Raw genomic sequence first — 23612 nt, 5'->3', positions numbered from 1 at the left:
ATATTACTACTACGGTCCGCGGGCGCTGTAGGTATCTGTCAATTTACTCAAACAAGATCCATACCTCAAGAAAGGTACATAATCAACCGAAATACTAACCTAAACACACATTTTAACCGTATTTGAAATGTAACCTTCTAAATTTTTTTTTTATTATTTATTTTACACATCACAAAAACATAATACAAACAACTTAAAACTAAGATGCGCCACAGAAACTTGTGAAAGTTTATGCGTGGTGCAAATGCATCACTACGCTCAAACTGCATGTGTAATGTTTATATACCTATGCTTTTTTTGTATATGGTACTTATATACTAGACACATAAAGGAAAAAATAAGTTCGTGAGTAAACAAGTATCAGGTAACACCTGTCATCACACATTCCCATCCTGGTAATATTTCTTAAAAGCGTTTTTACATTTAGTTTTAATTTTCGAGGGTATTTTTATATATTTCTTCTGGTATATTATTTAGTATGCTAGATAGCATATATTTCCACGTCCTCCTGCCATACACGTTTACGTACTTTGGGAGAATATATCTAGATTGAACAACTGTGCTACGTAATTTTTTATGTCTGTATTTCATTTCTAGTAGTTTTATTTTATCATATTCATCGAGAACTATCGACATGTTGATTTTGTCAAAGATAGACATTACTTTACAGTGTTTAAAAATATCACATTCGTTATCAAATCTATTTAAGTATGTTGGTAAAATAGTTTTAAGTATGCTAAGTTGTAGTTTATATATGTTATCTATGTATGTTTTATATGTTCGTCCGTAGCTACTTAGCCCATAACTTATGACCGTGTCTGCCAGAGACAGGTATAGTAATCGTAATATATTATAAGGGAGTTTATATTTAAGTATGTTCATTTGGGAACGCAGAGACCGTAATTTGTCACATACATGTTCAATGTGAGGCTTCCAGTTGAGGTGTTTGTCGATGACAAGGCCCAGGTAGGTGTGTTGGTCCACCAGCTGGAGCGGCTCGCACGCGCACGCGCGCGGGTCGTGCCAGCAGGGGTGCGCATGAGCTATAACTATAGGGTTGACACTTTTTGCGTATGGGGAGCGTATGTGTAAAAGTTTTGTTTTGTTGGCATTTATAACTAAGCCTACGTCGTGAGCCCACTTACACAGAGTATCAAAATTGTATTGCATCATTTCCTGTGCCTCACTGATGTTTCTGCCGTATGTGACCAAGCACGTATCATCGGCAAATTGGTATACAGAGCCCTTTGTGAATAGGTTACACATGTCGTTGACGTACGTTAAATATTCGGTTGGACCTAAAATCGAACCTTGTGCCGTGCCTTTTTGTGTAGGTATGGGGTCACTATCTTGTCCATTGATGCGTACGACTGTATTTCGGTTTGTATGGTAGTCACGGAACCACTCCAGCAAAGGGCCCTGTATACCTACCGTTTTAAGCTTATAAAATAGCGTGTTATAATTTAAAACATCGAATGCTTTGCTGAAGTCAATGAAGACAACCAGCACCTGATTTCTGTTATTCAGTTGCTGGTTGACCTCATTGACAAATGTTGATAAAAGCTGGGAAGTATTTCGACCCTTTTGAAACCCATATTGTTTATCATTTATTATGTCGTTTTTAGAAAGGAAACTCGTTATCTCATCGCCGATATACCTCTGAACTATCTTATCAATGCATGGTAAAATCGTAATTGGTCTATAATTATTTACGTCATTGTACGCCCCTTTCTTATGAATGGGCCTAACTATACCTATTTTTAATTGATCGGGGTATGAGGACGTGGAAATGCATGCGTTAATTAGGTGTGTGATGACCGGCGTTATCTCTGTGCTAATATCATCATCATCATTCGTTTGCCCTTGTCCCATTCACTTGGAGTCGGCGCAGCATGTCTTTTTCTTCCATACCTCTCTCTCGTCCATCATCTCATCATTCACTTGCGTTCGTTTCATATCATCTCTCACACAGTCCATCCACCTTTTCCTTGGTTTTCCTTTCCTCGTATCTCCCTCCACATTCATTAGTAATACCTTGTCGTCACATGACTTGAATCCCTCCGCATCACATGCCTGTACCGCGCTAGCCTGTACCTAAACCATGCTTGTAACCTGTCTAAGTATAAGAGTCGTTAAAATAAAGGCTCTTTATTTAGCGACAACTATAACGCTAATTAACCTCGACACGTCGCGAAGCCATACAGCCTGTTCCTAGTCACGGCATTTTAAGTCTTTGTACGTGTGAAGGCTGCGTACTCGACTCTTTCAGAGAATTCAGAGCTTCACTATCTAGCGACGTCGTTCTTAACATTTCAGTGATAGGTATAGCCCAGTTTTCGGATCCCTTTGTTTGACTAACAGGCCTATTCGGATTTCGAGATAATCACAAGATCTTGAGACGATTTAGAGATCAACTAGATCTACATTAGATATCACTTGGATATCTAAGTCATAACTTGTCGAAATCGTTCAAGAGGACCTACAGAATCGCGGAAACGTCAAATTTGACATATCTATCTTACAAATATCTTTAAATTATCCGTATCGTAACTTGTTGAAGTTTAGTAGAAATCTAATTCATTTTCCGAATCGAGCCGATAATTATTGAAAGTCATAATGTAATGATTGTCAGATTATCGTTAGTCATAGTTCTGAAAGCGTTAACTTTTCAGGACTTTCGTAAGGTTATCCTACAGATAGGTTAGGTTAGATTTGTTTTATGCCAATCCTGAAAAGTTACGCGTTTGTGAGAAAAAACTAATTATTAATAACGAAAATGCGCACAAACAATACATTATGACTTAATACTTCACGGGAAACAATAGAGACCCCCCAGTTTTTCGGGGGTAAAAGCATTCCAATGCCGCAATGGTGGTCGTAGCATGCGGTCCCTGAACACATCACACAGGATGTAACAAAAATAGTGTTAGTCAGTAGAGTTATTCTAGTTCGTTGATTTTAGAGATATTTAAGAATATTTCTATACGAAGGTATTTATATTACCTTTCACAATAAATGCATTAACCATGTCCGTTCCGTCGGATATAACAAGTAAACCTTCATAAAACATTCTAAAAATAACCTTTTCCGCGCCAATCTAATAAAAAAGCAAGCTCCAAATAAGATCGCCGCTGGCATAGGTTTCCACAGCTCGCTGAATTATAAAGGATTTAGTATATCAAAACCAAATGCCCGCGAAAATGGGAACCAACGCAACGGTCAGTGAGTATCCTCGCCCACACTGTCTGCCCGATTCCAAGTTTAAGATACGTGAATTAATAGATCTAGAAACGATATGGATTAGATTAGAATGTGTCAAAAGTGACTTTTTTGTTTGAAGAAACGTCTCATTTGACACTGACATATATCTAATCCATATCGTTTCTAAAACGTTAATTGACGTATCTTAAGGTTCGAATCGGGCCGTGTTAACTGTACATCGGTGGACCTTATGCCTTGTGTAATAAGGTCCACCGATGTACAGTTAGTTAGGAGTGTTACAGTTTGTAACTGTTCTTATTCCCACTGCTACCCAAAAGCATTTGCAACCAATCTAAGAATCAAATTCCATTATCAATTTTGCAATTCATTGAAAATTAGCGTTAGTAAAATTATGTAGGTAACTTATAGAACCCTAACTTCAGCGTTGGTGCCCAAAGTCGCTCAAGTAAGATATTAAAATAATAATTTTAATTACCAAGAAATAAATGGCCATTGAATTCACAAAAATAGAGCTGCGTAAACATATACACGATGATTTTTATCGGTGATCAGTGTGCTCGCGGAGTGTTTATCTTTCTAACGCTGGCTGTAACAATTTCCCGGTTACGAATTTCTATTTCTTAGCGAATGTTTATGCTTCTGCCTATTTTTTTGCCAAGGTTATCATTATTAATTATGCATGTGGGTCTTCATGAACTCCTTTATATTTATCCTATTATATAAAATCAAAAACAATGTCTAGATTGAGCTACCGAGACTTCTCTCTATGACAGCGAAATATTCGATGTCTCATGTTAATACGGTAAATTTCGCTAGGCGCCTCCCTAATGGTTATTTCGAGACATACATGTATTTTTGTAAAGTTTGTCTTGCAGGTGCTTAAATTAATGTATAACTTTGCTAAGACCATTTATCTCAAATTATGAATTTAAGACAACACACAATATGTGCTTGACAAAATTTATATTACACAAAGATCATTAACATTTAACACAACGACGACCGGTCTGGTCTAGTGGATAGTGACCCTGTCTGCTAAGCCGATGGTCCTGGGTTCGAATCCCAGTAAGGGCATTTATTTGTGTGATGAACAATAATATTTGTTCCTGAGTCATGGTTGTTTTCTATGTATATAAGTATGTATTTATCTATACAAGTATGTATATCGTCGCCTAGTACCCATAGTACAAGCTTTGCTTAGTTTGGGGCTAGGTTTGATCTGTGTAAGATGTCCCCTAATATTTATTTATTTATATTTATTTATTTTATTTAGCAACATTCAAAAACAATGACAATCAAATGATTCCTAAATAAATGTATATTATCTTCTTTTTGTATAGAATTTTACAACACGGGTAATGTGACACGTATGGGAATGAGAATCGAGATTAGTCACTAGACTTTCAAACCGGTATTTTCACCGGCAGAACCGGTAAACCGCCATTGGAAACGAGAAACCGGTCTCTCGTCCCGGCCGAGCCGACACCCGGCGCTTTCCTGTGATTAACCCATTTTCTAGATTTTTTCGCGTTGTACAGTATTTAGAAATACGAAACTTGGAAGGCAGTGCAATGCATGCATTAAAAATGTATTATTCCGTGTGCAAGGAGGTGTCATAATTTGACTATGTTATTGTTTATGTAACTGTCAATATACCAATAATAGTACATTGTGCAACATGGGGCGTAAGTTGAATATTACAAACGAGAGTAAGTTAAATCGCGACGGCTTGCCGGAGCGATTTATAGACTCGAGTTTGCAATATTATTACGCTCCGAGTTACACACAATGTTTTTCATCACACTTGCGATACAAAAATTAAGTATAAAGACAAAAAACTGTTAATAATGGCACTAGAAACTTCATAACTCCCTAGGGAGAACGCTTTTTCTATAACTCGCGAGTGTGATGAAAATGTTTTTAATCTGACTGCACGCTGCATACTATTTTGTTGGTTGGTTGGTAATCGCTACTAATGTTATAAATGATTCAAATATAATTTTAATGTCAGTATACGTTCGAATTGGCCTCCTAGATAGAGCAGAGAGCCTACCGCGAAATTTTGTTATCTGCATCTCTGTCACTCTTGCATATTCGAACGATAGACAGGCAGATAGAGTCTGTGCGGAAAGAAAAGAGTCGTTAAATGTATGGGATCCAATACATTCTACGACTCTTCTCTTTTCGCACAGACTCTAACGAAATTTTAATGTTCGTGTTTCCCGGTACTGAGATTCTGTCAATTTCATCTCAATCTGCCGCTGCAGGGTGAAGTAATTATATTCCCAGCTGGTGTGTGCGTGGCCATTCTATAATATGAAATACTATTTACTGTCTTCTACCACGCACAAATTAACTGACTTTTGATAGACCGTATTCTCAATACAATAAGGGTTACAATTGGTCAATCAAATGTACCTACGGGACAATCCAATTATAGGATTATCGTCATTAAAGTGGGGTGAAGTGGCGCATGTCGGTCAGCGGGTCAATCTCTAAGGGCAGTCTATCAGGTTTCGCTTAGATACCTAAGATCGTGTGGATTCATTCAAGTTTGATTCAGATATTTCAGATTATCTTATCTTTTTCTCAATGCTTGGCAAAAGGACGTAGAGTAGAGCTAACTCTGCACCGCAATGGCATCATTAACAACATATTTTTCGGTTTCAGATTCGGTTTAAGGTAAAATACTTATAACTAATTGACGCGTTATTTTTCCTACAACATCATTATTCGGACTTCGATCCTCAAATAGGTACCTAGTATTTTTATCCTGAAGAACAAAAGCTATTTTCGTTGTTACAAGTGCCGTTGAACTGAACTAGGATTGAATATTTTTGTTACTTTTTACTAATTAACTAATAGTTAGTGTGGGTATGTTTCGCTACCAATTTCGTTATCAAGTAATAAATATGAGTGGAGAGAGGTTTTGTTAATGAACTTCATTAGCTGAAAGCTATTCTGGACAAGTATTCCGATCGACAGCGCGCGCTGTTCGAGTCGAGTGAAACACTATAACGTGATCATCATCATATATTAAAACATATTTTTCTACTAAATTACACTTATTACTGTTGTAACAGTAAGCAAGATGCATCAAGGCATCTCGCAGTAAGACATCTCGGTAAGCGTCGCAGTACTCGTAGCGTGTGTTACGAAGTGCTGCTAGTTTAGTAGGTACTTAGATATCAGCGATTTTCAAAATTATCCTATTGTCGAAGTTATCCCAAAATGTAAAATAAATATTATAAAAGCAAGTTACATTTAATATGTCTACATACATCTCACAATTATTAAATTATGCCAGTATTTTTATACAAATGTTACGTTTACTAATTTTATACTTCAATCGTTTTAGCAGAATGTGTATTTTATTATATATAATGTGGCTTTTAGTTAAAAGCCTTTCTGTAATATAAAGTAAATAAAGAGCACTTACGAGACGTTTAATAAATTTAATAAATTCAAACGAGTTGTTTCTGCAAAGTTTTGCTTTGTTTTGTTTCAAAATGCTTAGACAAAATTTTAGATTAATTAAGACAACATAAATATAACTTGTTTGTAAATACTTTTCTATTCGTGTTTTGGCAACTAGTAGTATTGGGCTGCTTTTTGTTTTTCATAATAAGTTTTGCTAAATTATTACAATATTTAATACTTAACTATTTCTTAAATATATCAGATATTAATGAAATTTCATTGGTCATAGGCTACTGTATTTTCTTTACATAAAACTAGCCATCTGCTTGTTTGTAACCACCAAAAATAACAAGATACTCAGTGCTCGTATTTTTAATCGAAGTATCTTTACATTCATTTATTTTATAATGTCGTCAGGTGAGAAGCAAAACTCACTAATTACCATCACAAGTTCATAGCCATAGTGAACCGTATTAATACTCTAGTAAGGTTAATTTTAGTTTAATTATTTTTTTAGTAATTAATGAGTTTTGCTTGTTACCTGACGATGTAATATTAGCATTAACAGATAAACCTTACATGCTAACACTTAGATTTCATTTATATTTACTTCTTAACTTAACTTATCTTAACATTATACAATATTATTATGTATTTCATTATAATTTTATTTAGGTAGTTACCTACATATTTAATTTTAAAATTCCTTAGGATTATCTTTTAGGGCCACTCGCACCCGGGGTTACCCGGTTAAACCTGAAGTTACCATGGTTACCAGTACAATTTGGCACTGGCTTAACGGTTTAACTGCGTAACCCCAGATTAGTGGGACAGTGCAAGTGGCGCTTAGAGTTAAAACCGCGTTAAGCACGCAAAGGTTAAATTAGCTTGAAAATTAAAAAAAAAATGTTTCTCTCATTTAAATAACTCAACTAAAATTCTCTTGGCTCTAGCGCTAACTAATGAAATGGGTCGAGTTAGAGACAATGCCTCGCACGCCGTAAGCTCAACGGTTTACTTGTGACTGAAATAACATAAAACAGGGAAATAGGCTTTTGTTTTTGCGGGAGATTTTACCTAACTGTGTAGTTCAAAAGCAAAGACAGCATCTTTAATAGTAGCCCGCTTTCGAAGTTAGTCCAATGCTCCGACAGACAATCATAACAAAACAAAATTAAAGATCTACTATGAATTATTCGAATGTTGAACATTATAAAAAAAAACAACGGGTTGCACTCCGGGAGTGCCGACAGAAGTGAAAACTCGATGACTAGTCCAAAATGTCAGCAGCACTATGTATAATTGACCCATCCTCCTTTCTATTCCTCCTTTCTTTAGTTCCGAAATTGCTGGTCAGTGAACTTGCTTAAAATTCGAAATTCAATTTTGTAGCGTTAATTGTTTAAAATTCGAATAGAAATTGTAAAGTTACCTTGCAGACCTCGCATCTAAATATATTTGGTCATGATATTTTGAGTTTTATTCACCAGTACTAGAGTTCACTTTATTAGCCTTTTTCATGTAATGTCATTGAGTTTTTCTTTATTGATTTAAATGCCATCTAAACCTTACGGTCACGTGATCGCGTTACGCTGTCTCGAGTTTATAATGTTTTCCCTACCTCAAAAAGTGCCCTGCGCCGCTAAAGAAGTTTTCACTTCAAAAATTGATGAGTATTCTTTCAGTATTTGATTGACATTACCTACTTGTGTTCTAAAATCCAATTTCGCTTGCAATTAAACTAATATTAATCAAAAAAAAACTACCTCGACAAACATTATATCACAAATACATATTTTAATGCTATCTATATATGTTGTTATCAATCCCCGTAAAATCGTCTCGCACTTTTCAGAGATTTTACGAGAAACATTTCGAAATCTGACCTATTTTAAAGAATGCACTTATTGCACTTTCTGATATTGAGAGAATATTTACGGTTCAGGGGTTGATACATTAAAGTACCGACACTACAGATAAAACGTTACTTTTAACATTACAATACACTTAGAAATGCGTCAGGTACAGCGCGAGTGTGATGATTTAAACATGACACGATTTTTTAATATAAAGGGAAAAATAAAAAAATTCACCGCTTCGGACAGGACTCGAACTTGCAAACTTTCGGCACACCGGTGCGATCGCTCTCAACCAACTGAGCTACCGACGCTTACCAGAGACGTGAGAATCAGCTATGTACTTATATAACAAAAAAAATCTACTGCAGTTTTTTTAGAGTCAACGTATATCTACCCGCCTGTTGTTTACCTCTGTCTTCATGTACTTATTATTTGTGTTTTCATGTACATTTATTCTGAGGTTGTTTAATAAAGGGGATTTGTATTGTATTGTATTGTATTGCATCTTATAGTCACTATATTCTGTTATGATTATGAATCATTGTCTGTCTGCTTCTTAGCTTTGGATTGAGCACTAGACATGCTTGGCACAACCGCTCAAATATTTTGACAACCTAACTTGAAAAGGTCATAATTGCCTATCGATTGCCTTTGAAGATACGTCACTTAGGTACTTTTAAGACCTGTTTCCTTATCTAGCCAGAATAGAAATGCTAAACTAAAACAATGCCTCAGTCCGTATAATACTAAGCTTGCCTCTATCACTCGATTGTTACGGGATTACAGAGTGAGGAAGACACAGGTCTAGTGGTCCTTACTGGCCAAGGCGATAAGCAGGTTGAATATTAATGCTGGAATATTCACTTTATGTGCTATGAGCTGCGCCTCAAGTGACCAGTAAAATGAAACTTTAGATTTCGTGTATAGTTGTAAACAATAGGTATAACATAGATATACATAGATAGACGTTTACATGCGTGTATTCGTAAGTATTAACGCACAATACATACCCCGGTTTTTCTTTATATTATTGACTTATACTAAATAAAACTATAATATATCTGTATAGGTAAAACTAATACGTTGCGCGAGGAAGCTGCCAGTTCTTCGGTCACCAGTTAAAAGCTCCAGGGTTATTCTACAGCTATTTCATTCCCCTGGCTATACCTATTCGAAAATTCCCAGGAGATTCCGCTCAGCAGTTATGGTTGTAGATGGAACTTGGCACAGCCGTGTAACCGACTGTGTAACCCGGGTTACCTGGGTTACACAGTCACCGAAAATGAGATGCTAATAAAGCGGCATCTCCTGGGAAATTGTGAATAGGTATGGCCATGGAAATGAGATTTTTGTAGAATGACCCACCAGTCAACACACAAGTAAATTTTGCACTTCTGAAAATAATAGCAGGCCAAGAATACTGGTTATCGACTAAGGCATATTGTATGATAATGCAAGTACTCAAGCAAAGTGCACTTGACTATGTGATGTGCAACCTCAGCAGGTTAATGTGTGCACATCTATTAGAGGGACTTATTATTAGGTACTTATTATATGTAAAGTTGACTCGTGAGTAACTTTTGTATGGCATTTGAATTTTAAAACCATGTATAAATTCTCTAACCACGCCCATAAAGAAAAACATGCAACGCTCTTTACAATTTAATATTTAAAAAATGATAAATTCACATTAAAGATTGTAGTCAAAAATTCCTCTAAGTAAAAACAGAAAAATCAAATTGCAATTGGTAATGTCCAAATTCAAATACCTTTCGTAAGCACCATAATTATAGTACTGACACAGTTGTAGTTTCGCCATATATAATCTAACGGTACGTCGTCAGCTTAGCCCAGTAATCATGAATTTATTAGTGTTCGAAAGCTGATTTTTTAGAAATATGAAAACTGTTTTGAAACTATGGATAGTTTCAGACACTGTTTTTAAAAATTGCTAAAAACTACCTAGTTGTCGAACCTGCTCAATAATAATGACCAGAACCGGTTGAGAAATAATGTAACCTACAAATGATAACAGCCGTATTTATTACTATACCTTTTTCTCCGAGCTGAAACGGCGACGTCTATTTTGTTAGTAAATAAACTGCTAACGCTACGCTTTATGTTACGCGGCATTGCTACTATTCTTAGAACTCACGGGCTGTCACTGTACGCGATAGCTTATTCTATGATAATAATGGTGTCATACATATCACCAACATTGCATAGCTGTTCTTAGCACATACACATAACTGAAGTGCGCATCCGAGTTTGAGACCAAGTCTAATGAACTTGCCGCTGCAGGGGCAGAGTCTCTTCAACACAAACTCGACATGCATATTAATTTAGTTTTGACGCTCTTGGCTTAGTTCTACAACATATCATTGAGTGTTTTTTATCTTATCGTAAAGTTGAAAATGCGCAAAATGTGTAATTAATATAAACCATAATGATATACCATTTTCTATTTGAATAAACTTCCTAAATAGATTTAAAGTAAATATAAAGAAACCTTCGTAGTTTAACACTTTAAACTCTCGCGTTTTGTACACATATTTAATTACACAATCAATCTTCAATCAATTCAATCAATTTTAATCAGTCTTTCCGTGACCACAGCTGGTGCAACTCAGCTGAAACGTCGGAATTAAAGGTAAAAACAATGAAATTATATCTTCGTAGTTTAAGCAGTTTAAGTATCTACGTACATCTTTGATAAGCTGATTAAGAAAAGTGTATAAATTTAACTTGGTCCCTAAGGATGTACCTATTTTAGTTCAAATAATCCAATCCACATAACTCTGATATTCAAATTTTAACCTTAAGTAAAAAGGAAAGTCATTAATTTCAATGTCAATTTTTTTGGATAATTTTCCCTTGTTTTGATCCAAAGTGAACTTGTAGTGTGTAACTATTAGTGTGTGAACTAATAATTTTTATTATACACTTTTTTTTATTACAGGTAAAACATTGACACTCTGCAGACAAGCAGGCATGAACTTGGTAAGTTTTCGATAACTCTCCAATTCATGACGTCGGATTGTTCCATGGTGAATAATTCTACATTATTTTTATAATAGGTATAAATAAGCTTTCTATAGATAAATTTAATATATTTTTTAAACCCTTATTTACTGAAATACACGACGAAGATCGTAATATGTCTTTTTGTGCTTCCAATCAATTTAAAATAGCAAAATATCATGTACAGTCCACCGCTATAATATGTTACACAACGAACGCCGCAAAAATATCTGACACGATCTTATTGGTAACGCGATTGGAGCGCGTCACGTGTTTTTGCGGCCTTCGTTGTGTAACATATTATTGCAGGTGACTGTACCTGGCGGTGGATTCATCACTTACGTATCGTCATAATTCTGTACTACCTAGTACTTAGTACTAACAAATCTTGTTTGATGTTTTATAAAGTGTAGCTGATGAATCATCGTTACTAAATAAAAAGCTTAATAAAACCTTAGGGCATGTAAAGAGTACAGAAAATACGTTTAAAGTGGCTATAAGAATGTGTTTAAACGGTTCTTAACTGAATCCAGACTTCTCAGGCTAAGTTAACTTTGTGCTGACCCTAACATTTAATTTGGCAGCACATAATTTAAAGTGAAGCTAACTCCAATTACGATGGAACCTGCAGGATAGTTACGAACAGACATTAATCTTGCTCTCAAGTATTTCGCGTTATTGCGCTGCTTATGGAATTATTTGAATACTTTCTACAAAATCCTGAACAGAAGAAGTAGATAAATGGAGTAAAAATAACGCTTATTATAATGTATTTTGGGTATTTCTAAAAACAAAAGTCAACAGACAAGGAGAAATGAATTTTAACGAAACCCTGAACGAAACGAATAGTTGAAACCAAACATTAATCATGCTCTGAAGTATTTTGGAGCTTTATAATTATGAATATTTTATAAGACACTATATTTTTGATGTCGCGGGTAGTTTAGTATTTTTGGCATAATATAATTTTCACAAAGACTAAAATCAGCAGACAAGGGAAAAGGGATAAATGGTATTTAATTGTTACTCATACTACATACATACATACATACCACTCTATTAGGCAATGATAATACCGTCTTATTCATAAGAATCATAAGCGTCGTTCATACGTAGAGCAACATCCGAATACAGAGCTACCGCGAATAACGAAAATCGATATTTCTTTTTCTATCTCTATCGCTCGAATACACAAGACCGACAGAGAAGTAGATATCGAAATTTCACTTATGGTTTTTCGCGGTAGGCCCTCAGGTTGTTTTATTAACATACGGCCATGTTTATAGATTTATAAAAAATCATCTCCCAATTCTTAACTTTTACACTGCACCAAATTTCATCAACCTTTTTCTCTCTTTCAATTTGCAAACCTGCGCCGTATAACTCAAAAGCACAAAGTCCATTCCTTTTTGTAAATTAGCTCATCAAACTTACTGATAATTCATGACAAAAACTTTTGGAAACTCGTGCAAGCCCCAAAAATTAATTTAAACTGGTAATTATGTGCCAATACAAAAATTTACTAAACTTTTGGCAACCAAAGTCAATTCGCATGCGTTTGTGTACATTTAGAAACTTTGTTCAAAGACTCAACGGGAAATTCTATTCCGAAGTTAGATTACGAGTTCAATATTTTGTAAATAAGTTATTTTTAAACGATTAACGGCTTTCTTTGCGGGTCCTGTTTGGTGCAGAAACAATTTAATTTCATTTGAAATAGTTTTTAATTCTGTTTTTGAACGACCGAGATGAATGTAAATTCAATTGAATACTGTTATTTCAGAATCTAACAAAGTAACACGAAAAACGGGTAAATACATTTACTTTTATGTTTTTTTTTAACTCCCAAATGGCGGTATCGAGGGGAGGCATCAGGCCAGCAGTGGGACATTCGGATTTTTACAGACAGGTTTCATCGGCCTTTTAGGCTAATCCTTAGCCTTACCTTAGCCGCTAAGGTATTGCAACTTTATTAAAAAAAATATCTATCAGTATTCAAACCTATTCAAAACGTAAAAACCGACTTACGTCTCTTTAAGACATCCCTTTTCCTCTAAATTTACATTATTATCACATAAAGATATAATGGTTCAACAAAACAAGTTCAATATCCTTACACTTGGCATAATCCAAAAGACATCCAAAAGCTATTTGCGGATAACGAACGGGCCCAAAAACTCTTCCAACTTACAGATATACGCTTGTCTTGGCAATTCTTTCCTCAATATTACAAAAAACAAGAGCTTTTTCAACAAATTCTACCTCATAATCGGGTATTTTAGGGATTGTACGTAACGGTAAACATAAATAATAAACATGATGGGACAATTTTACACTCGAAACTCGAATCAAGTACCAAATTAGATCAGTCCTTTTGGCGCAAAAAAGGAAAGGTTGTAAAGGCCTGATGAATTTCGTTTGGAAATATATACAGAAAGCAGGATTTTTTACACACGGTACCTACATAGCTAAGTTAATTATTACAATAACGAGTATCTAATCCAAGCCAAGCATGGGATGCAACAGAAAAGTCTTTATTATTCGATGTAGGTATTTATGTTCAGAGATGTCTGCATAGTAAAACTTGTTCAGCGTACTAAACTAAACTACAATACAATACAATACACCACGGCGACGGTTCGTTAAAAAACAACGTATTTAAAATTTAAAAGCAAAATTTAAATATAAATAACATTGAATTAAATATCATTAAACGCGCAAAGAGGCACCATCCACCTCATGGTGCCGACATGGCTCCCTGCTTCAGCTGCCATAAATGCGGTCGCAAATACCGGTCCCCCATTGGCTTATACATTCACGAAAGACGTTGTTCCTCGCTTAGAGACGCTGAATAAATCATCTGTCAATATGTTAAAGGCCTGATGATATATCATCTACATGTTATGATGAATTGAGAGACAGCACCAAATACTTACTCTTTATTACACACCTCAATAAAAGAAAACAATACAAAAGAAAACCGAAATACAAGCAGAGGTAAACAACAGGCGGTCTTATTGCTAAAAAGCGATCTCTTCCAAACCACCTTAGGGTAGGGTAAACTATTTCTATTTTCATAATCAACATAATAATATTCAACCCTCAGAGTGGTCAGACAACAAAATCTCTCTATAAGTAATCACAATTTGGTCCAGCTGTCAAGAGTCCAGACTAGGGTCCGGTAAAAACACGGACACGGGCAGGTGCCAGGCGCACTCCGGAACTAGTTGCCGATACTTCTGACCCAAATCTGTTTTTGCGTGTTCCGCCATATTGCTTAATAGCTACAGGTTTTTGTGCAAAGTTTGTCGGATACAGCAGATTGTTTTAGAACGTTTTTATTAATCATTTGATGAAACCAATTGTATAGATTTTATCAGGGTAGTTTTTTTTCTAAAGTTGGTTTAAAAATTAATGAAATACAAAAAACGGCCTCCTAGCCTAGTCGGTAGTGACCCTGCCTATGAAGCAGGAGGTCCCGGGTTCAAATCCTGGTAAGGAAATTTATTTGTGTGTTTATCACAAATATTTTTTTCTGAGTTATGGATGTTGTCCATGTATATAATAAACTATATAATATGTTATATTATATATATCGTCGTCTAGTATACCCGCAACACAAGCCTTATTGAGCTTACTTAACTGTGGGACTAATAAAGTCGATTTGAGTAAGTTTGTCCTTATAATATTTATTTATTTATCTATTGATTATTTATTCTTATATTAATAAAAAACATATAAAATCGATAAAATACTCAGCGTATTTAGATACTCTTGAAACCAAACAACTAAGTGTAAAGTAATCCTTCAACGCGCTGGAAATAAATTAAGCATTTCTGATAAAGATATACCTATCACCGGGACATTTGTACGCGTGTCGGTTTAATCCCGATAATCCAGGGACAGAAATATACATTTGCGGGAATTTCAATTGGTAGGCAAATTTATATATACGTAATATGACCGCTATTACCAAGACACATGGTCTCTTTTTGTTTAAAAAAAATATCGAATATCACCAGTACTTCCAACAACTAAAATTGACACCCGTATTGCAGCGATGTTGCCGAACTGTCATCTCTGGCTGCCACCCGTAGGTAAAAGGTTAAAATATTGTAGAACTCTAACCCCCTATCCGCATTGGGCTAGCGTAGGCCTGTGCCCAGTGGGCGCAGCACGGTTCCATTTTTATCGTCTATCACTATGCGCGTCCCTTTCGCACTTACGTACTTGTTAGAACGTGACAGGCATGGTGACAAGGGATAAAAACGCGACCGTGCTAAGCCGCCTGCAGTGGGGCGTATATAGGCTGAATTATTCTTATTATTATTAAAACTCTAGTAAGAACGTTTTTTTTCTAAATTACCTCTAATGTGGACAAATAATGATTAGATAGCCTAGCTAACTACTTAGCTAGCGTCACCTTCAAAGATTACTGTACAGTGAGCTGCGAAATTACATGGAGAAATTATCAGGCCTATTCGGATTTCGAGATAATCACAAGATCTTGAGACGATTTAGAGATCAACTAGATCTACATTAGATATCGACTAGATGTGAATTGGATATCTAAGTCATAACTTGTCGAAATCGTTCACGAGGACCTCCAGAATCGCGGAAACGTCAAATTTGACATATCTATCTTACAAATATCTTTAAATTATCCGTATCGTAACTTGTTGAAGTCTAGTAGAAATCTAATTCATTTTCCGAATCGAGCCGTATGAATGAATTCATTGATAAAGTCGCCATGCACTATTACGGCTGATTACATAATAACAGTAGTACTTTTTCAAACTATTGTGATAGCGAAAGTCAAGCATCCTTTTTCAACAGGTTCATTTCTACGAAAGGTTTCCTTATTTTATTATTCTATGGTATTCTGTGCGCCACGTTCGTCGCCATTCTCCTAATGTAAGCGCATTACAGAAATTGTCGGCAATATTCGAGCAATTCTCGAGCCATTTGAGTAATAATCGCCGGCTCGAGTTCGACTCGAGACGCGGTTTATTTTCATTTGAAGAGTGCTTAATTAATTTTAATTAATACACTTTGGCTGAGGTACTTTGAAAGGTGGTTCTACGTAATTTTAGAACAACCGGTTCTTAAATTTCGTGTTAAAGTACACCTTCCTTTTACCTTAAAAAAAGTTGTTTAGGTTCACCTTTTTTATCACATCTACATATTGGCATGATTTACGATACTTGCGGTTTTAAATAGACAACAGATGGGTCTTACTTTATGACTTTGTGATCTATCGGAAATATTATTTATGAACTCAAACAGGCTAAGTTCACAAAAACAATTTTCCAATCTCTAGTTCTTTTTCGATTTTGTATCAAAATTGGGTATTTTTATGTTATTTCTGATCTGAAACACAAGCTCTTTCAATACTTATAGAAAATAATAAGTGCTTACATTTTTTTCATTCCGTTATCATTTTTTATAGACTTATTGTATGCCGGTAACGGAACGGCAGGAACGAATAATTTGCAGAATTTTTGGGACACTTTTTTATCCTATTACGATAGAAAGATGTCATGATTCTGAGTAGGAACAATATATAAAAAAATCCAAATTTGTAAAACAAAATAGTGTAAAATTTTTAATATGAAATGCTAGTTTTTAAAACTGCTCACAATAAAACAATTTTCCAGAGAAGTCATAAAGGTTGTATTTAAATTTTAAACAAAACACAATAGCAGAACAATAAAGGAAGTTTAGTTAGTAGTAACTAAACAAAAACAATCAAAGCTCTCCCTCAAAGCTCACATTGTTTCCCTCGTTACCCTTATGACGTATTTGGTTGACATACTCCCTTCTCGTCCAGATGCTTTCCAGGGCCGCAGACAAATTTGTCTTCCAGATCTTTTGGTGGGAGCAATCTTGAGAGTTCGTTGAACGTTGGCCCGTCCTGCCCTGCTACCACAGCCAGCGCTGTTGCGAAGATCAACGCAACAAGGAATAACTGTAACATTTTTTTTATAATAGCCTATATTGTGTCCCACTGCTGGGCAAAAAACCTCCCCTGTCTTCCGCCACTCACATGAATGGGTCAAACAGAAATCTGTGTTCGTGTGCCCACAGGAGAGAAAAATGTATAGTTCGCGCGAACACACTAGTTTTCTCTCCTGTGGGCAATAGTTAACAGCTTGTGGGCATGTAGGTAATGATTTTATCATAGTTCTCTAAATAAAAGGAGGACCTTTTCACGTGGATAAGGGTTAAATAAGAAAATTAACCTTTATAGCCCTTAACTTTTGTGTATGTCTACAGGAAAGACGCGAACACAGAGATCTGTTTGACCGGAATATGGCACAAATAAACAATAGTAGATTGTGTCACACGGGAGCAAAATGACATACTTACGGCGAAAGCGTACATTAAATCCAAAACGAAGTGAAGGATTATATATAGAATCCCGAGAGTAGCGAGGGATTCAAGTTTTAACGCCCAAGGTGGAAATAATTTTGCTACCATGCGATAAATACTGCTTTTCACATTACCTATGAGGAAATTATTAAGTTTCTAAACATTATTAAGGCTAAAATAGTAACATGAAAGCTTAGTGTGGTCTCTAACTTACCTTGAAGTTCTTGAAAACCATGGTGGGACGAAGAATCCAAATCAAATGAAACAAATAAAATTATTTTATTATATATAAACTGGAGTTCAGCGGAGAGAATAATTGGTACTTGTACAATTTACTGGCTCAAATGTGAAACAGTTATGGTTCAGAAATATTAGATTAACCTCTAGGTTGTAGGACTTGTAGGTCTAGGGTTCTAGGCCGGTTTATATTTGAGAATCTGTTATGGTTTTGATAAGACCTTGACGATCGTCTTGCTACAGAATAAATAATAGGACTACCGTAGAGAAAGGACACACTACAAAACCGAAGTTTTACAGCGATTCAGGGACGAAACATGCTATCCCTTTCTAATGTATGGTACTATCCCTTTCGACTATTTAGAGTTGTCAAAATTCAAGTCATTATCTTATCTGTGGTCGTGGACGCAAAAGGACGTCAAGTGGTGCCAACCCTAATAATTGCTCGGAGCAATGCTGCCGGCCTAGCCAAGGTTACAATCGCTATCGCTTCGACAACGAAACGCTTTGTGTCTCTCTATCACTCTTCCATATTAGTGCGACAGTGACAGTTGCGTTTCGATCGCTACGGAGCGTAAGCGATTGGCATTTTGGCTACGCGGCCTGAGCCGAACGGAGCCGAGTTTGCCCGAAGTTTGATTGGCGTGCAATGCGTGCATCTCACGCACTAATTTCACTTCATTTCGCATGAACCAATCAGTGAGTAATACAGGTAGGTAAGGTTATGAAATGATTTTACACATATTTATTTTTAAACTACAAAATTCGTTCCATGACTAATGTTCCAATTGATTCCTGTTTACTCAATGATATTATTATTTTATATATTTTTTAGATTAAACGTATTAGTGGTTTAAATGTATTATAAAATAACACAACTTGCAAGGAACTTAAAATTATTATTGTTTGTATAAAATTGTTATCGACTGTGCAAATGTTTACAGATAAATTCTTATGGTGATTTCACACGGGCTGTTACTTAACGATATATTGCATTGTGTGACAGGAATGACACAATAAAACACTATAATATCATGTTGTCCCTGTCAGACGATTTATATAACATTATATAGCAACCAGAGTGGGAGCACCATTATTAAGCAATTTAATAAATAAATATTATTTTTTTTTACTTATTTATGTTGAACAAATAAATCTTTGAATCATTGAAAAGCCAACATAATGAACCCTAAACAAAACACGCTATCATTTTTATGACCGAGTTTATTAAAATCTACATCGGAATGTGTCTGGGTCCGTATTTTATTACCGTATTGTCATTCTATTTAAACGCTGTAAAAGACTGTTAAAGTAAATTCAAGCTCATTTAACGGGTTACTATAAATAGATGGGTACTTTTAATGTTAACTCTAAAAAGGGGGCTAAAGGATGACTCACGCTAGACCAGGCCGGGTCCGGGCCGGAGTTTCCGGCGCTTCATTTTCTATGGCAAGCACTACGTGATCACCGATAGAAAATGATATATCGGACGCCTCGGCCCGGGCCCAGCCCGGTATAGCGTGAGTCATCCTTAACTTCCTTATTTAGGTAAATTGTAGCTTTTGTATTGAATTGTTACACGTTTTAACAAACACCATTTAATAATTCAGACGGAAAGTAGATTTATTATTTGATGGAAGAAACCATTTCTTCTTCTTCTTCTTATTCTTCATTACTGAAGGTCGTGCTATGCGCGGCTATGGTTTAATATTATCCAAAATCCAGGGAAAATGGGTACAGTCAACGGTAAAAATATGGGTGTACAAATCATCTCAAAAATATATCCCATAACTCTTATGTCAGTGAATTAAGAACTATGGGACATATTTTTGAGTAAGTTGTCTACACCCATATTTTTACCGTTGACTGTACCTACTACGTGACACGTGTAACTATACGTAAAGGGGCCCACTGATTACCAGTCCGCCGGACGATGTCGGCCTGTCAGTTGTTCGGAGCTGTCAAATTTTTATTCTAACTGACAGGCCGATATCGTCCGGCGGCCTGTTAATCAGTGGTCGGCTTAACATATGGAGTAGCGATTGTCCGCTGTCCTCTTAATATACTAGATTAGAAATACAATTTATCTTAAAATAAATAACAGTACCTAGCTATGTTTTTCAAACAAGAGCGACATTAACGATTTATACCTATGTTATTTATCGGCCGGCTAAACTTCTAGCGATTCATCAATATGCCGGTGGCGCCCGGGCCGTATAAATCATTCAACAGTACAATCCGTCTGTTTATCGCCAATCGTGGCCCGCGTAGGGTTGGCTAAGACTCGAGTCCTTTGAGTCTTCTGCTTTATGACTTAATTGGGGTTTTCAGACTCGTATAATTAAAGTAACGCGAGTTCGTTTCAACTTGTTAGAAGCCTGACCCTTTTGTACAGACTTAAGGACAGTCCTTTTCAGAGAACACTCATTAAAAAAAATCGAAATGCATTGATTCATGTAATTTACATATGGGTTAAGTTAACCATACAATAATGCTGATTTTGTTTACTGCTACTAGTAGGTTAGAAGAAACCCGCAAAATTGTTGACGAAGTGTTTATTCAGAGGCTCAAGTCTTTTCGAGTTTTGTTTTAAAAAAGACTCGACTCGGGATTTAAAAGAGTCGGAAGTTTTTTTAGTCTTGTAAAAACGAGTCAGTTTCTTCAAATTTAGACTCAAAAGACTCGAGTTCCTAGCAACACCGGGCCTGCGAGAAATAGGCGCCATTTTTAATCCTACACATGGGAGTACGTGACCATCGTCAGTGTAAGGGTTCGGGGAATAAGTTGGAGTTCTGATTAATGTTAGGTAAATGGCGCTTTGCAAACTTTTACGGAGTCGATTTAGGCCTTTTTAACCGACTTCCTGCCTCGCACAACCAAACTCAAATGAACTGCAGTATTTGCGGACCAATATGACCTTGAAACCTTCGAGAAAAAGCGTACTCCCGTTTCAAATGCCGGCAACTCACTTATTTTTAATAATTTTTATAAACAGAAATACCACTGCCAGTATTCTAGGTTTCACAAATACAGGACGGCTATGTTCGAGCGGCCTTGCCTTCTCAATACATCTAAAAGCTTTTTATTTATAATTAGAACATGCTTCATATGGACACTTGTACCCCAGCCATCAAGGCCATATTTCATTACGCTTTCAAAATATGCAAAGTAAACTGTTTTAAGTGCAGAAGAGCTTAACATTTTAGACAAGCTTTCAGTGTTTGACAAGAGGGGCAGGGGCGTATTTTGAAATTTGGCGCCCTGGCGGGTGGCGCCCAGGGCCATAGCCCGGGTGGCTGCCTTGTTGTGGCACACTGTTGTCCTCAAGTTATCGTAAAATACTAACCGACTTTCCTAACAGCAATTTATATTTAAACGCAGTTCAAAGTTCTCAATACTTGGAACCACAGTATTTGCAGTAACGAGTTCCGTGCAAAAGCGTTTCGCTGGAACAATAGGTACCTTTTATTACTCAACTTACATACAGTAAAACGCTGCAACAAATGGGATGCGTTTTTAGATCATTGCTGGCTAAGTAGGTGCAAGGAATTCAATCGGTCGATCAAACGCAGCAATGTGTCGCAAATCGCGAGCAATTATCGGTGACGTTTGTAGAGGCCATAACAACGAAAAGTTGTTTATTGTTTAGCAAATGAACCGTAGTTTCAAATTATCTGCCTGTTACGATAAAATAAACAAGACCTTAAAGATTCCAAAAGGGTTTTTTGAACTTTCGAAATTACATAAATTAGATAAATTTCGAATCCTTACACTTTAAAAGAAAATAGACTGTAAGCAACTACATAATTATATGAACGCAATATTTCATCCTCAATATCGCAATGTTCTTGTTTTCTATACTTCAAGATGGCTTTAACTTTAATGCAATCCTCAAAACAAACCTGATCGACTGATACAATTTATAAAAACTCGTCATCTAACCTATTTCGACTGCAACAACATTGTCCACTAAACGAGCTGTTTCAATTATCTAAACAAACATACTGAACACAGTTTAATCCCGGTATGATTACAACAGATGTCAAATCAACAGCTTAGTAAACAACTGCTAACGAGCAAACAAGTGAAGTACTGTGATGTTATCATTGATAATAGGTTATAAACTTATAATAGAGCACTCACTTTTGGCAGGCCGGTGTAAATGGCGATATAAAATAAGTTTTTGCAAAAATTGGATTTTTTACAAGCTTTTATCGCTGACTAAAAAGCGCTGGTGGCCTAGCGGTAAGAGCGTGAGACTTTCAATCCGGAGGTCGCGGGTTCAAACCCCGGCTCGTACCAATGAGTTTTTCGGAACTTATGTACGAAATATCATTTGATATTTACCAGTCGCTTTTCGGTGAAGGAAAACATCGTGAGGAAACCGGACTAATCCCAATAAGGCCTAGTTTACCCTCTGGGTTGGAAGGTCAGATGGCAGTCGCTTTCGTAAAAACTAGTGCCTACGCCAAATCTTAGGATTAGTTGCCAAGCGGACCCCAGACTCCCATGAGCCGTGGCAAAATGCCGGGACAACGCGAGGGAGAAGACTATCGCTGACTGTGCTTTTCTTTCCACATGCAACTAACAGGCCTATTCGGATTTCGAGATAATCACTACATAGATCTTGAGACGATTTAAAGATCAACTAGATCTACATTAGATATCGACTAGATGTGACTTGGATATCTAAGTCATAAATAAATAAATAATAAATAAATCGAGGATAATAAACGAATCAGAATCGCGGAAACGTCAAATTTGACATAACTATCTTTAAATTATCCGTATCGTAACTTGTTGAAGTCTAGTAGAAATCTAATTCATTTTCCGAATCGAGCCGTAATACCTACTCATCGAGACAATTCTAAAACCCCCAAACACAATTAGGTTGCGTTGTATTATCACTGAGTTCCCATTGCCACCTCGTGTCTCCATCATCAGCTCGTCAGCTCCATGTCATCATAATATCCATCAAAATTTGTTAGACAATTTTCCCAAAAGCATATTTTCCGAGTAGCGAATTTTCACATCGCATTTTATCACGATCGCAAATTTCATTAATCGTCTTTTTAATGCAGCGATTTTTCATGTAGCGTTTTTCAATGCTCGTATATTTTACCAGTTGATCATTATATCACAAGTAAATATTTCCAGTAGGTACCTTATTTTTTCGAAACTTTAATTGCCATACTGATTTTTTTGGTATTCGCGTTAATTTTTATTTGTATGGATATCGCATAATTCGCGTATGTATGTGTGATCCAGCAAAGTTATCTGCTACACTCCATTGCATAATTATTTTACGTCGCGTGTGTTAAAACACTCGCTTCGCTCAGGATTCTATTTTCAATACATTCTTTTCGCAGGTGGTTTGGATTCCTTTTGCTTACTCGTGTCTCAGTCTTGTACCTACTCGCCGGTAAAATACAAGTTTGCACCATTGTATATAAGTTTACACCTGCAAGTTTAAGTGAGAGA

At 36.1% G+C, this 23612-nt stretch overlaps 1 protein-coding gene and 1 long non-coding RNA gene across 6 annotated transcripts in view; one reads left to right on the top strand and one right to left on the bottom strand.

Moving 5' to 3' along the window:
• Positions 1 to 23612, top strand: part of LOC134789635 (solute carrier family 12 member 6) — a 509818-nt gene that overhangs the window by 68428 nt on the left and 417778 nt on the right. The window lies entirely within an intron of this gene.
• LOC134789457 (uncharacterized) lies at positions 17179 to 18241 on the bottom strand. The gene is made up of 2 exons (XR_010144070.1): positions 18109 to 18241; positions 17179 to 17490 (listed from the first exon to the last, which is right to left on the bottom strand). It is a non-coding gene; the product is annotated as an uncharacterized LOC134789457 (long non-coding RNA).

The sequence above is a fragment of the Cydia splendana genome, chromosome 4 (assembly GCF_910591565.1).
Source record: "Cydia splendana chromosome 4, ilCydSple1.2, whole genome shotgun sequence".
Classification (NCBI taxonomy): domain Eukaryota; kingdom Metazoa; phylum Arthropoda; class Insecta; order Lepidoptera; family Tortricidae; genus Cydia; species Cydia splendana.
Note: the sequence above shows the minus strand (reverse complement) of the source record. Positions and strands in the feature narration are given on the sequence as shown.